Source organism: Phaseolus vulgaris, chromosome 8, assembly GCF_000499845.2.
Source record: "Phaseolus vulgaris cultivar G19833 chromosome 8, P. vulgaris v2.0, whole genome shotgun sequence".
Lineage (NCBI taxonomy): Eukaryota > Viridiplantae > Streptophyta > Magnoliopsida > Fabales > Fabaceae > Phaseolus > Phaseolus vulgaris.
The window spans coordinates 52,428,840-52,446,105 of NC_023752.2; positions in this window are offsets into that span (position 1 = coordinate 52,428,840).

Below are 17,266 nucleotides of genomic sequence, written 5' to 3' on the forward strand. Positions count from 1 at the left end.
TGTATCATGTCTGATCTAACAACATTTTGAAGTTGCATTATAAAATAGACTTTTCAAGCATCTACAATTTTGTTCACATTTGACAGTCTGACGAACATCCATCACTCTTAAACAATTGCTTAATGGGACTGAAGATAACTCAAGGTTGGGTGAACCAGGATAAACTCCTGTGTTGATCTCTTGATTAATCTTGCTTTTACTTATGTTTTAATATGTACTAATAGACGATCTGTTAAACGGTTCTAGAAGAACATTTCTTTTAGACTATCTATTAGACAACTTGCTAGACGGCCTACTCAACAATCTACTTTTTCATCTAATCTACCTTTTCATCTGTTGTAAAAAATTCTAAGATTCCATTCAATCCCTTTTCTAGAGCCAATTGTACCAACAATACATCATGTGATATAGTAGAGTCCTAAATAGTGTGGGGTGAGTTTGAGGAAAAGGTATTGGGCCACTAATTGTTGGTGAAATGGTTGGAGTTGCACCTAGAAAAATCACTGACATTGAAGTTTCAATTGGTGCGATGGTGGTTGGCTTGGTTGAGCATCTGTTGGTGAAGGATGTCGAGAACAATGTTGTGTTGTAAGATGAACTAAGGTACAATGGTGCCTACATATGGAGTGTACAATGTGCAACATATCAAGGATTATCAGATGGGACAACCGAAAACGCATGAAAAGAGAGAAGTACCAATGGCTGAGTGTAAGAGATGTCGAGGTGAATGTATTAATACTACGAGTTAGGGTGATTGTTGAGAAAACATTCAATTATGTCTTTAATCCTCTATTTAATACTTTAGTTTGACAATGTATTTCAAGGTGGACCATGAAATGAACTTAAGTGTCGCACATTGGGCCTTGTAAGGTGTGTTAGAAGGTGCTTATGCAAATGGGGTTGATAGATGGACGTGACATATTTCAAATGGAGAAGTGGAGCATGCTAAACTCTCACTACAATTATGCTAAGACTAATGAATATTAGGGTAACGTCAAAATTCTCTACCTTTCCTTACTGCTGAATTCAGTCCTAAATAGGGGATGTATGGGCCAAGTGAGCCTTACATTGTTTCAAAAGACTTTTAATAACACCTTGCTTATTACACAATGTAATCCTCCATCCATTTGGGTTGAGTAATCTGACGTTTAGCCTATTGTTGTTGGGTTAAGTTGTAACAATACCATCCATCGATTCAAACATTTTTTTCCTCAAAGTGAGTGGTTGGATTGTTTTGGCCGATAGGTTGTTATTGGGCTGAGACTAAGGGTGTACTTGGGTTGATTTGGGTTCAAAGGGAGTGGGTTGATTGTTTTGGCCTGAAAGGTTGTTAATGGGCTAGGACTGAATAAATATTTGGGACAAATTGGGATGGCTTGTTTGTGGGGTATTTTGGAACATTGGGGAAGTGGTTTGTTCGAGGTCTTGGATTTGGGATTCTTTAGTATGAGAGTTGTGTGGCAATTGGGGAGTGGTTAGGATGGGTGGTGGCCACAGAAAGTTAGGTGAGTGAATTAATTGTGGATTTGAAAGTCCTTCAGAGTTAGGTGAGTGAATTGGTTGTGGATTTGAAAGTCTTTGAGAGTTAGGTGAGTGAATTAATTGCGGATTAGAAATTCTTTGAGAGTTAGGTGAGTGAATTGTGGATTTGAAAGTCTTTAAGAGTTAGGTGAGTGAATTAATTGCGGATTTGAAAGTCTTTGAGAGTTAGAATTCGTGTGAGAGGGTGAGTTAAGTTCAGTGGCAACATGTGGTCCTTTGAATCTGCAAAGGATGGAGACATGGAAGACTGGGTGTATGCGTGAGGTGGATGGTAAACAGAACTCGTAGGCAACAACATCGATGCAGCGGGAGAACTTGGTAAGGACCCAAGTATCGAGGGTCGAGTTTCGTACATGGATGACGCTCCACCAATTGTTGGCGGTATGGTTGAAGACGTACCCATACCTAATCATCTGGGTTAAAAGAATGTTCTGAACGATGGCGATTGGTCTTGTCACACATTCGTTGACGTGTCCGACGAAGGGTTTGTTTGAGGGCGTGGAGAACCAGCGTGTGTCAGTGCAATAATTTTGCAATGGTGGTGCTTGAGCGTGGAATGTGTAAAAAATCTAAGGTGGTGGGAGGTTGTCTTCCCTACAGAGTATGGAACGACGAGGTGCCAATGGGGAATGATATGTCGTATTATGCCAAAGCTCCACTAGAAGGAGATATTAGTACCAAGTGTGGGGGTGATCTCCAGCAAAGCACCGCATGTAGGCTTTCAATTTCCGATTAAGGACTTCTATTTGACCACGGATGGTAAAAGGAAATGAATTTTATTGTTGTACCTTGTGCTTTGAATAGGTGTTTCCAGAATGTGTTGACAAATAGAGGATCTCGGTTTGAGACAAAGGTTTTTGGCAGTCCATGAAGACAACAATATCTACTGAGAATCACTTGGCGAGTTGTTGGACATTGAAATGTGTGGGTAGGGCCACAAAGTGAGCATACTTTGTGAGACGATTGCAAATGATCCATATGACAAAGTGACAAGCTGAGGCTGGTAAATGCGGTATAAAATCCATAGATAAATCTTTCCATACTTTTTCTGGTAATGGGAGTGGTTGGAGTAATCCCTGGGGTTTTGTTGGTAGATACTTGTTGCGTAGACATGTGGGGCATTGTTGAACCTAGTTCTTGACATCTCTGGTCCACCCTGACCAATAAAATGCAAGAACAATGCGAACAAGAGTGGTTTTGATTGTGTAGTGACTAACTGTGGGGGATTCATGCAGTTCTTGGAGGATGTGGTTTCTGAAATTGTTGGCAACCGGAAGAAACACTTGGTGGCGAAAGAATACTACTAGGAAGATACTTGCATGACGGACCAAGAAGGGACTGGGTTGTTGTTGTTCTTTAGTGCAAATGTCGACTAATTGTGTGTCTTCTATGGTGGAATAAAATTTCCGTAACTCTTCAAACAACAGTGGGATTGGCGATGATAATGCGAGCAATATTAAAGGCGTACTTGTGTCTTGGCGTGAGAGAGCATCTACAACCACATTTTGTTTATTAGGTTGGTATAGTATTTGGAAATAATATCCCTATAACTTTGATGTCCATTTTGTTGTTCCGGAGTTTGGATTCTTTGGGACTAAAGTGTATCTAAACTTTTTTTGCTTGTGATTATTTTGAAGTGTTGGCCTAACAAGTATTGACATCATTTCTTAATTGCTTTTGTGATTGCATACATCTCTCGAACATATACTGATGATGTTTGGAGCCATGGACACATCTTCTTGCTGAAAAAAGATTGTGGGTGACTCTTTTGGTTGAGCACGACCCCCACGGCTACTACGGGCGCATCTATCTCCACAACAAATGGCAGGGTGAAGTCTGGTAGGTGTAGTGTAGGAACTTGAGATATCTGTAACTTTAATTATGCAAAGGCCTCTTGAGCCGAGACATTCCATGTAAATTTTTGGTTATGTAATAAGTCGGTGCGAAGAACAGCGAGAGTGGCGTAGTGATAAACAAACTTTCTATAAACCTAGTGAGACCGAGGAAACCACGCAATTCCGTGGGTGATGTGGTTGTGTCCAATTGTGTACGACAATAAATTTTTCTGGATTAAGGACTACTCCTTCAGTCGAAATGATATGACCTAAATAACTTACTTGAGAAGTGACAAAACTGCACTTAGATAACTAGCAAAAAAATTCTTAGTATGTAGAACTTCTAAGATAATATGTAAGTGTACAATATGATTATGCAAATTGGGACTATAAATCATAATATCATAAAAAAAACTAGGACAAACCATTGTAAATAAGGTCTGAAAAGGTCATTCATGGTTGCCTGAAAAGTGGAAGGTGCATTAGTCGAGCCAAAAGGCCTGACTAAAAATTCATAATGTCCATCAATGGTTCTAAATGTTGTTTTGTGAGTGTCATCAGGGATGAGTTGAATTTGGTGATACCCTGAGTATAAATCAATCTTAGTGAAAATTATAAGTGAGCCTAGTTCATCGAGCAATTCATCGATGGTAGGAGTTGGGAAGAGATCACGAATTGTGGTTGCATTTAAGGCTTTGTAGTCAACACAAAAGCGTCAAGTACCCTCTCTTTTTTTTATAAGAATCACTGGGAAGAAAAAGGGCTTGTGTTGGGTTTAATGGTACCCTCTTGAAGCATCTCGAAGATAGTTGAGTTATAATTTCCTTGTGGGAGTGGGGATAATGATAAGGTTTAACATTAATGGGTGGGGTATAAGGGAGAAGGGGTATGTGGCGGTCATGTGGTCTAGGTGGCGATAAACCTCGGGGTTTTTGAAAGATTGTTTGGTTTTGTAGGAGAATGGATTGAATGGGAAAAGGGAGGAAATATAATGGAGATGATGGGTTTTGTAGGTCAGATTCCAAAGACGTTGGTGGAATTGGGGTGTTGTCAATTGAAAGCAGGTGAAGAGACACAATGAAGTTGGTGGATAGGTATTGGCAGAATTGGTGGTAGGTGGTTGAAATTGGGGTAGATGTAGTGGTAGCTTGTAGGGTGATTTATTGGTTTTGGTAGGTGAAAGCAATGTTGGGTATAGAGAAATTTGCCTCAATAGGCCTGAGATTGCACAACCATTCAATACCCAAAACTACATATGTTCCTTCAATAGATAAGAGGTAAAAATGAGTGGTGAATGTAAAAGTCTGTAGGGAGATGTCCACCAAGGGAGATATACCTTGGCACTGTATGAAGGCGCCATTTCCTACCATCACTAATAAGGGTGGGCTTGGCGTAATAAGTAGGTGGAGGTGGTGAGCAATGCGAGGTTGGAGAATATTGAGGGAGTTGCCTGAGTCTGTGAGAATAGGGACAAGTAGGTTGTGGATTAGGCCAGTGAATTTTAGAGTTTTGGGAGATGTGTTGCCTGTGAGAGCTTGGGGTGATAAATGAAAATGGATGGTCTTAGGGCATTCAGTGTTTGTAGGTGAATTGTCAATGGGTTCCAAGGTTGGGCCTAAGTTGTCCAAGAGAAGTAGAAAACGAGAAGTGGTGCATCTATGTTTTGGGGTAAATTTTTCATCACAATTGTAACATAAACCTAGTGTGTAACGTTCTTGCAATTTGTTTGGTGTGAGGCATTTAATGGGCAAAGGATGATTTATGTGGGGGTTGATGGTGGATTTGTTGCTAGACAATATGAGAGAGTTAGTTGTAAGATGGGTTGTTAGGGGGGGTAAAAACACGGTGGGTCTAGGTTTAGAGTCAGGATGTTTGTCCTCTATTAATTTGGCTAGACCAATGACTTGGGAAATCGAATATGGGCTGAGGACTGAGAGTTCTCTGCAAATTTTAGGTTGGAGCCCTGAAATAAAGCAATTAAGTATAATATCAGGGGTTAGTCCAACTATATAATTACATACTTTCTCAAAATGAGATTGATAATCTATTACCGTGGTGGTTTGCTGGAGTTTGGATAATTCTGCATAGTGGTTAGTGTTGGTGGACGATCCAAAATGTAGTTCCAAGGCGCAAGTAATGGATGTCCAATCTGTGATAAGGTTGTTTTGATGCAACCATTTAAACTAGTTGATAGCCTCTCCCTTCATGTGGAAAGCTACCATAGAAACCCTTTGTTCAAGTGGAATATGATAAAAAAGCAAAATATTGCTCTGCTTGGAAGAGCCAATTTAGAGGTTCAGAGCCTTCAAAGAAGGCCAGCTGCAACTTGGGTGGCCGAATAGAGGCAAGGGGGTTGTTAGGGATAGCTTGTTGGTTGCCATTGTAATGGCTGCCACCAGGGGGTGAACCATGTGTTCTTCGTGGTTATGGAGGGAATTTGATCCATGAGAAAAGTGAGGGTGGATTGAATAGAATCATTATGTGCTTGCATGGCTGCCTGGCGGGTGTGATTGTCCTTTATTTGTACCTGAATGGAAGACAGACGTTCTTAAATGGAATGTAGAATTTCTTCTAGATCTTTTGTTTGGGGGTTGGGAGACATTGTGATGTGACTTGATTTTAGATTTGTCCATTTTAATGGTGACACTTTGTTTATTATTTGAATTTTAGCAATTATAGAGTGAAACCTAGGGAAGATCCCCACTGGAAACGAACTTAACCAAGTGGTTAAGTAAGTGTGAAGGTTCACTTCCAAAGACAAAAGGAAAACACAAGATATGGTGAAGATGATGATGCTTTGCGAAAATGAAAGAACATAAAAGGAAGCAAATATAATGAAGGAGACCAAATTGAAAATGGAAGCAAGACAAGAACATAAACACAAGGATAAATGGCGTAAAGAAAAATGGAAGAGGAGATGAAGGATAGGAAAGCTTATGGTGAAGGGAATGAAGGGACACACCACTTGGAGGTGTGGGATCTCCAAGATAAGTGACAAGGGCCACCACTTGAAGAGCTCTCACTCTCACAAGATAAGACCAAAATAGAGAGAACACAAGTCTCACTCACAATTTGTGCAAAGTTTTCTTTCTATTTCAAATTTCAATGTCCAAATACATGGAATAAGGCACCCTATTTATAGGAATGGGTGCCTTGGAAAACAAGATGAGCAAGGGTAAGATGGTAAAAGTGTGAGGGGCGGCCTTTAGGGTTTGACTAAGTCAAGCCCGCACCTTAGGCTTGTTCTTCTAGAAGCTAAGTCAACTTTCCTTCCTTAAATGGCTAGGCACAAGCTAAAATGATAAGCACACCCCCTATAACCCCCTATAATGCTAAAATAAACTTATTCTACTGAAATTAAAAAAAAAAAGACACTGGCTGATGCTCAGCTCCCATGGCCTGGGCTCTACTCCTTGTGATCCTCTGGGAAAGACTAGGCGCTGAAGCATTGGCTAGAGGTTGATCCTGGCCTAGCCCTGTATCTTGAGTCATGCTCCGAGTCATCCTCCTGGAAGGTTGGGCTTGGTTAGTGGGTGCACTCTCTCTCATCTCCTCATCACATTGGTAAGGTCAATGAAAGCACCAATTGCTAGACTCTCACTACAGTTATGCTAAGACTAAATGAATACTAGGATAACGTCAAAATTCTCTGTCTTTCATTACTGCTGAATTCAGTCTTAATTAGGAGTTGTATGGGCCAACTGGGCCTTACATTGTTTCACAAAATTTCTAATAACACTTTGCTTATTACACAATGTAATCCTCCATTTATTTGGGTTGAGTAATCTGACATTTAAGCTTATTGATGTTGGGCCTGTGCACGAGGATTTCCAGAGGTGTTATTGGCTTTGTTTTTTTGGCTTGTTGGACTTAATTCGTGTTATACTCTTGTTTTCAATGAGATTATTTCAGTTTTTCCATGCTATTGCAATTTTGTTTGCTACTATCTTATTATAATTGAATATTATTGTTGGTGACTTGTTTATGTGGTTGTAGCTTTTTCGGAGGTTTGATTAGTTATTTAGTATTTTTATGTCTTTTATACAAGTTCAGAAATTCCAAATATCTCCTATAAAATTTATTTTACTTTTGCTGGTTAAAAGAATCTTGATTTAGAATAATGTTTTTCTTTTTTAATATTTTTCATGAACTTTGGTTAATTGGCCATTATATAGCTTAAGTATTATCATCTTGATTTTATTAGACTGAAAGAGAAAGAGAAAGGATGGTTAACCTATTTTAGAGTATAGAAATCTCATCAACATGTTCAAAATTTGAACTATTCAAAGCTTAATTGTTTTCAAGTTAATAATACTAATGATGATGTGAGTGATACAAATGTCCATTGACACACTTATTGTTCTAGTTGTGCAGACATCGATTCTTACTATCTTGTTATATATGGAAATTATACTTATGGATAGTCTAGGTTTCTCCTTCCTCGTTTCCTTACAAATAAATAGATAATAATAGAAACATTTACAAAGTAGAGTGATTACTAGTAACAGATAAAACCTGCAACTTAAATTGTTATTTAGTTAGGATCTTATTTCTCTATTTTTGTTTTCACATCACTTCATTAATCATTAGAGTTATAGAATAAAGAGTGTGCTTTGTCACCCTTGAATAATTTCTGTTTAACTAGTTCTCATGTACTATTCTTAGATGTCATAACTTCCTTTTATAATGCAACAGACCAGCTAACTAAAGATGCACCATCAATAACAACATTTGAATCATCAACACATGAATAGGTGAGAAAGCATTTGATCATATGTCTATGTCAAACATTAATTCTGGTCCAATTCGAATGTCTTATATAAGTAAATAAAAGTGACTGAGAAAGTGTCAGATGCATATTTTATTATTAAGATTCCTGCAAATTTAAGTGTTAAAGCTCATATCTGCAGCAGCCATGTGGCATAGCAACAATCACTACCAGCTCATCTGAAAACTCAAACTTTGCTAACTATTTCTAACCATCAGCCATTTGCAACTCTGAATATCTTACATAAAACAATAGGTGTTTGTATACTCAAAACTGCAATATCTTATAGATCAAATATAGTTTATTCTAAGACATCTATATATATCTTTGAACCATTGCTACAAAAGTTTTGAATGGTTGCTACATTACATATATCAATACCTTACATAATGTTACTACATTATGAGTAATAAATAGGTATCATTCCCATGTAAATCAACTTTATAAAAGAAATAAAAGGGAAAAGGGATAGGAATTATACTATAATTTTGTGGTCCATATGGATGGTTTGACTGTTCTCCACTATGGCAATGTGGAAGATCATATACTGCCAAGCTCTGCCTATCTTTTCCTTTCACTTTCAGCTCTTACAATCATTCTAACTTTTGACCACTACCAACCAAAAAGTACCAATTTTCATATTTTTGTACATTTAGCTGCTCCTAACTTTTCACCATCACCCTTTTTATGAAACTAGAATCCTCTCTCTTTCTCTCACTTGTTCATTTCTTCCACCTCCATCAATTTATAATGGTACATTATTAACACTGTGATAATGTCTGCTCTTTTATCATAATTTTTAACTGTTCATTCTTACATATTGTTATTGTTTGAACTTTCAAAAGATTTGAGAATCACAATTTGTTAACTATGGCTGAATAAGAAAAAGAAAAGAATTAACACTTTTGGAACACATTTGTTATTTTTTTAATCAAGGAAAGATATAAAACATTTATGTCTAGCAGGGAAGAAACATAATAAACTAAACCTGCATACTTGACATAGCAGAATAGTTAATTCTGTTTTGGTTAATACTCATCATTTTGAGAGTGTATGTTTATAACTCTGCAACTTGGAAACAAATTTCATGTAAGGACAAGATCCAATGCCTTGGTTAAAGTTGATTGTAGCTTGCTGTTGGTAGTAAGTGGAAAAGTTTCGTATGGAATTTCTCTCTAACAATATGACAAAAAATTTGTGTGTTTAGTGTGTTCATGAAAGATGAATTGGCCAATATGACACACATATTGACTCTTACAATAAGGTTGAAGATTGGAAATGAAATTTCAAATCTTGCAATAAAAATGTTAGCCATTTTGATTTTACAAACAGTACTTATCAGAGCTCTATATTCTACTTCTAAAGATGATCGAGACTAAATACCTTGTTTCTTCTATTTCCATAGAGAGTTATCAAGGAAATGCAATATCCAGTGATAGACTTGAAAGAATCAGAACAGGTTTCCCATCTGAATTACTAAAAGCTTTAAATTGAAGAGTGGAGTTGCAGAAAGAAAAATACCTTTTATAGGTGGGTTTTGATGTATTTTGGAAGCAAGTAACCACATCCAAAAGCATGTTTTCTCTTACAAACATATATTGTTTTAAATATAACTGAGAAAGTATTTTAAATAACTTAAATCCTTGATTTTGTATCAATTGTGTAGAACAAATTTAATTGCTAACATTAAATCATTAGTAACATTTACACAGAATTTTATTAAGCTTAAAACAATGCATGTTTTATAAACAATGAATAATCAGATGTAAATTGATAATATTCCTTAAAAATTCGTAGTTAGAATGAAATATTGAGCAGCCTACATGCTTGATTTGGGTTAGAGGAAGTGATTCCATGTATTTGCATATAAACTTCTTCAACCAAAATGTCATGGAAGAAGACATCATGATCATGTAGTTGATAAAAATACCAATTTTGTGAGGAGACAATAGCAAGAAGAAGCCCTATATATTCCTTTCATGTTATGCAGACAACTAGTGGTGCACCTTCTAATAATTGTCTCCATTAAGAGGAGAAACAAGAATATCTATTGAGTTTTCATCAAGACAAAGTTATAATAAGAATTATTTGAATTATAGGATGAATCAATAGATAGATAGTGTAGTAGTAGTGAAGGTGGTGAATTATTAACATTTGGTTCAAAGAATATTAAGTCTGCCATAATTCAAGCACCAATCTTATATTTTCATGATTTCAGCAGGAAAAGGATAGCCAAGTGGTGAGTGTGGTTGCTGTCACATCTCATCATAATAGTGTTTCAACCTCTCATCATTGTTGTACTGAATTTAGTTCTGGCTTCTTTCCTAGTTCTAACACAAACAAGTTTCACTTCACAAACTGTCCTGCTAGTCACCACCCACTTTCAACAATGGAAATACTCAGCAGCTCTCAGAAAACAACTTCCTGAACAACATCACATCCAAGTTAATAGAGACTGGAAAAATCAATGCTAAACTAAGACATGTGCTCTGTTGAAGATTCAATTTAGACAATTGAAACTAGGATTAAATTCATGAGAGCAAAAATGTAGTTAAATGTATAAAAAGTGACAGTCAATAAGATGTTGCAGAAGGATTTAAAATACTATATATTTGGACATTATTTGTAGTCACAGAAATTGAACACAATACTAAAATTTACAAATTTCCAACACAAAACTCAACTATGTGAACTGAGGTCAGGAATTTGAACACTGTAAACATTGATTCAAGACTAATTGTATATATCATAATAAAAACAAAGTGGTATTTAAAGTGGAAGGTTGTGCAAGCCTGTCTTGGAGCCCATATGCACATGGATCATGTGTGATACCCCTAAGGTACTCTGCAGAGCTGAATCAATGCAAATTCCAGCTAAGAAGACACCTAGTGGAGCAGTTCTGGAAAGATTCATGAAAAGTATGCATCTTGGTTCAGAAAAAGAGCATTCATATATGGATGTTATGACTATCAGAAGTTCTATGTTTTCTCAAAAGGTAAGATGCTGTCTTAATTGTTTCAAAACTTTCTTCAATTCTTAATTCCAACCACTTTTATCATTATTTTAATCACGACTTTGCTTTTCATAAAAGACTATTATATATATTGCTTTTCATAAAAGGTGCATAGTGATTGTCATTCAACAATAAATATTTAAAATTTTAATAATTTTATTCAAGAATTATTGTCTTTATTTATATGTATAGAAGTCAAATCCAACTAACCAGTATATATGTATAATAAAAAACTACATGATTAAAGTAAATTCATTGGTGTTATAAAGAAAGATATATAAGTTTTGAAAGGTTTTTAATACTAATTATATTAGTTGAAATTGTTCCACAAAAACTAGTTCCTATATTACTGTAAGCATTCTTCTTGTTCAGGTTAAACATGAGGAGGACTACATGTTTGTGCTGATTTTCCTAACTGAATTATATGTACCCTTAAAAATATCTCTCTAAGATAGATTGAAGGGTCTGGGAATTATTTCTAATAATACATGATAATTAGGTTTTTATTGTCTCTTATAGTTTAAATGAAAAAACACCTATAAACTTTAAAACAACAAAAATGTGTGTTTCTAATTAAAAGTATTACTGGAACTGTGAGTAGATATAATTTTAATTAATTGAAGATAAGATCATGATATTTTAGTAGTTTAGTCATAATTACCAGTGGAAAAGAGATAGTCTGTTTTTATTTTTATTTTTAAATTAAATTACTTATGGTGATTAAATTAAAAAAAGTAATGAGTGGTTTGTAATATATTGTGTTGTTAAAAAATGTGGGTGGTTTACGCTATTTAAGTACGTGTGGATAGTTACTTCTAACATTTGGATATTTATTTGTATTCCTTTTTTTATTTTTAAAATATTACTAAAAATAAAATAGGAATATGAGATGGGTACACCAAAAAAGGAATAATCTTTTTTATATATTGTTATAAATTACAATTTTTTCCTTATTTTGTCTATGTTAAGAAATAAGGAATATGATTTGACAAAACTAGTTAATAAGTTAGTTAAGTTAGATGATTGATAAGCTAGTTGATAGTTGATAAATTCTTAACTTATAAATTTTGAGAGTTGAGAGTTGATAAGATATTATTATTTGATTAGAAGTTTGCCATACTAGTTAATAAACTAATTAATATGTAAAAGGACATAAAATGATATAAATATTTTACTAGTTGAATATGACCGAACACTTAAATGTGTTATCTTGATTGATCAGGTTAATTTGGGAGAAATATTTAGTTCGGTCTAGGATAAATGGTAAGTCCAATGATATATCAAGAGGTCGGTCCAAATAGTTGGCAGCTAATATTAAAAAGATAATTAAAGTAAAAATAATAGAATGAATAATTGAATTAGCTAGGCACAAATATTATTATGAGATTTAATGAGAATAAATAGTTAGAGATAATGCTTTACCCGCACCCCTAAAATAAAATAAAGGGGATATATTAACATAATATCTTTATGTTGTTAAAGTGCTGAAAGGAGGTCTAAGAATATTATAAAAGGGGCTCAAGAACTTGAGAAAGGTAAGTTGAAATCCTGAGAGACTACACTCATACAATTATTTTGCATTCAGATTCTGATAGTTATATGCTCTCACCAACTTGATCGTTAGAGTGTAATCGATAGGTGGAGTTCCTCTCACTATGAATTATTAGCATCTCAAAGCAGCAACAACAAAAAAGAAAAGTCAACCCAAAGTCCACCAATAAGGTCCGATCCAGGTCAGCCGGCGAGAACATTTGACATCCACCGTGGGACCTAGTAAAAGCTGAAACTGATCCCACCTACATTTATAGTTGAGCAATCCGACGTGATGAGGAATACAAGGTAAGGAACACAAGGATTTGAAGGAGGCGAGACCCCAACCTTGCAACAAATCATGGAGGCAGGTAAAACTGATCCCGATAATTACCGTGACATAAATGATCATTATCATTTAAATTTGTTGAGATTCCTGAAAATAACAAATGTAATTGTTATTATTTAAATTTATTATCGTATTATTATGAAAATCACATAAATGATTTATCATTTAAGACTGTGGTGATAGCATTGTGAAGATAACAAATATAATTGCATTTGAATATGTTATCATGTTGTTATGAAAATCATAGATATATGTAAATATGTTATCATGTTATTTTGAATATAACATAAATGATTAATTATTATCTTTAAGTCTGTTGTGATATTATTCTGAAGATAAAAGATATAATTGTTATATTTAAATATGTTATCATATTATAATGAAATCGCAGATATATGTAAATTTGTTATCATGTTATTCTAAAGATAACATAAATGTTTAAGTATTATCTTCAAGTCTGTTGTGATATTATTTTCAAGATAAAACATATAATTGTTATTTAAATATGTTATCATATTATTATGAAAATCGCAGATATATGTAAATTTGTTATCATGTTATTTTGAAGATAACATAAATGATTAATTATTATGTTTAACTATGTTATGATATTATTTTGAAGATGAAAGATATAATTGTAATTATTTAAATTTGTTATCATATTATTATGAAAATAACACATATATGTAAATCTCTTATCATGTTATTCTGAAGATAACTAAATGATTAATTATTATCTTTAAGTGTTTGTGATATTATTATGAAGATAAAAGATATAATTGTTATTATTTAAATTTGTTATCATATTATTATGAAAATCGCATATATATGTTATTATGTTATTTTGAAGATAACATAAATAATTAATTATTATCTTTAAGTTTAAGTCGGTTCAGATATTATTCTGAAGATGAAAGATATAATTGTTATTATGTTATTCTGAAGATAACATAAATAATTAATTATTATCTTTAAGTTTAAGTAGGTTGTGATATTATTCTGAAGATGAAAGATATAATTGTTATTATTTAAATTTGTTATCACATTATTATGAAAATAATATATATGTGTAAATCTGTTATTAGTCTGAAAATGACAGCTATATTTAATCTATTATCATGTTATTGTGAAGACAACACAAATGTTTATTATTATTTAAATTTGTTGTGATATTATTGTCATCATCATTATCATAATATCTCACATAAGAGAAATTATTCTTGTTACTGGATATAAAGCGTAGTAGTGTAAAAGTACATGTCTAGGAAAGTTCTGGCAAGGAAAAACTTGGTATTTAAGCACGTCCATTGGTGACCCACCTCTCTTTTTCCTGAGAACTTACCTGGTGTACTAGTTCACAGTCTACAATCGTTGTTCCAATAGAAACTGAGATGCCGCTTCATCATCATCATCATTATCATGAACTCTCACATGAGACAAATTATTCTTGTATTGGATATAGAGCATAGTAGTGTAAAAGTACATGTCCAGAAAAGTCCTGGCAAGGAAAGACTTGGTATTTAAACGTGTCCATTGATGACCCACCTCTCTTTCCTAGGAGCTTACCTGGTGTACTAGTTCACATTCTACAATCATTGTTCCAGTAAACATTATTATTCATAGCAGATATTTCAATTTTAACTCTATTGCAAAAGAAAAAAAAAAGGAGATATATGCAACAAAGATCAAACACTTTGACAAATTTGTCATAACTCATGCGTCGAGAATGACGAATGATTATGTTGTTGTCCTATTGAAGCTCATAAGTAAAAGGTAGAACACACTTTTATACTTAAAGATCATAGAAGTGTTGAACTAAGCTTATCGGCTGGAAACTCTAGGCAGTGAAACCATCCCACGAACATGAAATGCGGCAAGAATCAAGTTTTATTTCAGTTAAGAAATTTATTTGTAATGTGTTTTCAGACATTTTAACGTTTTTTTGTTTCCTTTGGTGACACTCTTTTTCCCTTAAAAATGGTTTTTTAATGAGGTCACCAAGTAATAAATTTGTTTATGGGAAATTTACGAAGGTAAGGTTGTCCGATCTAGCATATGGTAAAACGACCTAATTCGGGATAAACGAAGTTACTCGAGTATAGGCGCCCTGTGAGATGAATTGATTTGAACAAGTTGTCTGATCTAGCACATGGTAAGACGACCTAACTCGGAGTGAACAAAATTATCCGAATATTGGCGTCCGGTGAGATGAATTGTATGATTTAGCACATGGTAAGATGACCTAACTCGGAGTGAACACAATTATCCGAGTATAGATTATCCGATTTAGCACATGGTAAGACGACCTAACTCGAAGTGAACAAAATTATCTGAGTATAGGCGCTCTGTGAGATGAATTATCTTATTTAGCACATGGTAAGACGACCTAACTCGGAGTGAACGAAATTATCCGAGTATAGGCACCATGTGAGATGAATTATCTGATTTAGCACATGCTAAGACGACCAAACTCAGAACAAACAGAGTTAACGCCTTATGAGATGAATTGACTTGGAACAGGTGTGGTCATTCGAACTAGCACATAGTAAGACGACCTAGCTCGGAAAAGATGCAACTATCCGAGTAGGCACCCAATGAGGTTAGTTAACCTGAAGCAAATGTAGTAATCACATTGTAAGATAACCTAACTCGGAGAAAAATGTAGTCAAAGTTCATCGTCCGACCAAGTCCGATCTTAGATCATCCCAGTAAAATTTATGACATCGTACCCTTTGCCAGACTCATGAAATAAATGGTGTTGGAAATGTCAAGACAAACGAGGGTACTAGTTAAGTTAAAATGGTAGACTAATCATCCAATGAGAAGGGTGTCGATCATCAAAAGGTTAGTCTTTGTGTTAAGAGTTAGGTTCATTGTTTTATGCATTTCGTCTCACCCAAGTTAGCAAGATCATGTTATGTTAATCCTGTTATGTTCAGGGTGTAAGGTCAGCTCGATTGGCAAAACATTTTTGCATGTTCAAACATTAAAATCTCATGTGGGCTAACCACATCATACTATGTTAGTCACGCTATGTCTAAAATGTAAAGTCAATTTGCATGGCAAAGCATTTGTGCATACATTCATACAATATAGGTACCCGAGATGGCACATGGTAAGACGACCTAACTCAGAACAAACGTAGTTACCTGATTATAGGCGCCTGTGAGATGAATTAACAAATGTAGTTACCCGAGCAGGCACGTGGTAAGATGACCTAACTCGGAACAAACATAGTTATCCATGTTGAAACAAGTGGTGTTCATGTTTTGAAGAATCCAAATCCTTTGAAGGATGTTGAAGCCTCTGCTATGCTTGATGTTTCTGTGCTGGTTTAAGCTTTTGTTCTGGGGTAGTTTATATGTTGTAATCCACCCTGTGATTAAATCTAAAGCATTAGCATTCTCAATCTTTGTGAAAGTAAAATGTTTTCAAACTAAGTTAAAACAACCGATTGTTTATACTTAGGTGTTTTGAGAAAAAGATTGAAAACTGTTTTGAATGGTTGAACTGTTAAGTACCAAAACAACCGATTGATTCGAGGAAACAACCGATTGTTTGTTTTGGGACCATAACAGAAAAACTGTTTTCTTGTTGACTGAGCTTTAAATGATTTAACTGCTTACGCTCCAGTCATTAAATGCTTTGACCAATCTTTTAGTGCAATTTAAGATTTTGTTAAGATTTGATAACAAACTACATCTTTGAATAAATTCAGAAAAACAGATTTGACAATTAAGAATCTTTGACAAAGTTTTTCAAAAGAGTTTTTCAAAGTACTGAGATTGCTAAGAGTTTGTGATTGATCTAAGTGTTGGAATATGATTCTGCTTGTATTGATTTCAGATTATCTTCTGTAACAAGTGTAATCCTTGTACTCTGTTGAACAATTCGTTTTCTGTGTTTGCTGAGATTGGCTATGTGTTCTTGAGGTGTTCAAGATCAGCAATCTTAGTGTTGGCCAAGGAGAGTGTGTTTCTTGAGGTGTTCAAGGTCATTCTCTTGGTTGTTGTGTAAGTGATCAAGTGGTGATTGCTTAGTGGATATCCTCAGGGTTTCTGAGAAGACTGGATGTAGCTCTGGTTTGGAGTGAACCAATATAAACAACTGTGTACAATCTCTCTATCTCTAACTCTTTAAATTCAGTTTTTGTTGTTTGCTGGTATAAACAACCGATTGTTTCTACGAAACAACTGATTGTTTTTCTGGTACTATAGCTTCTTTTGCTT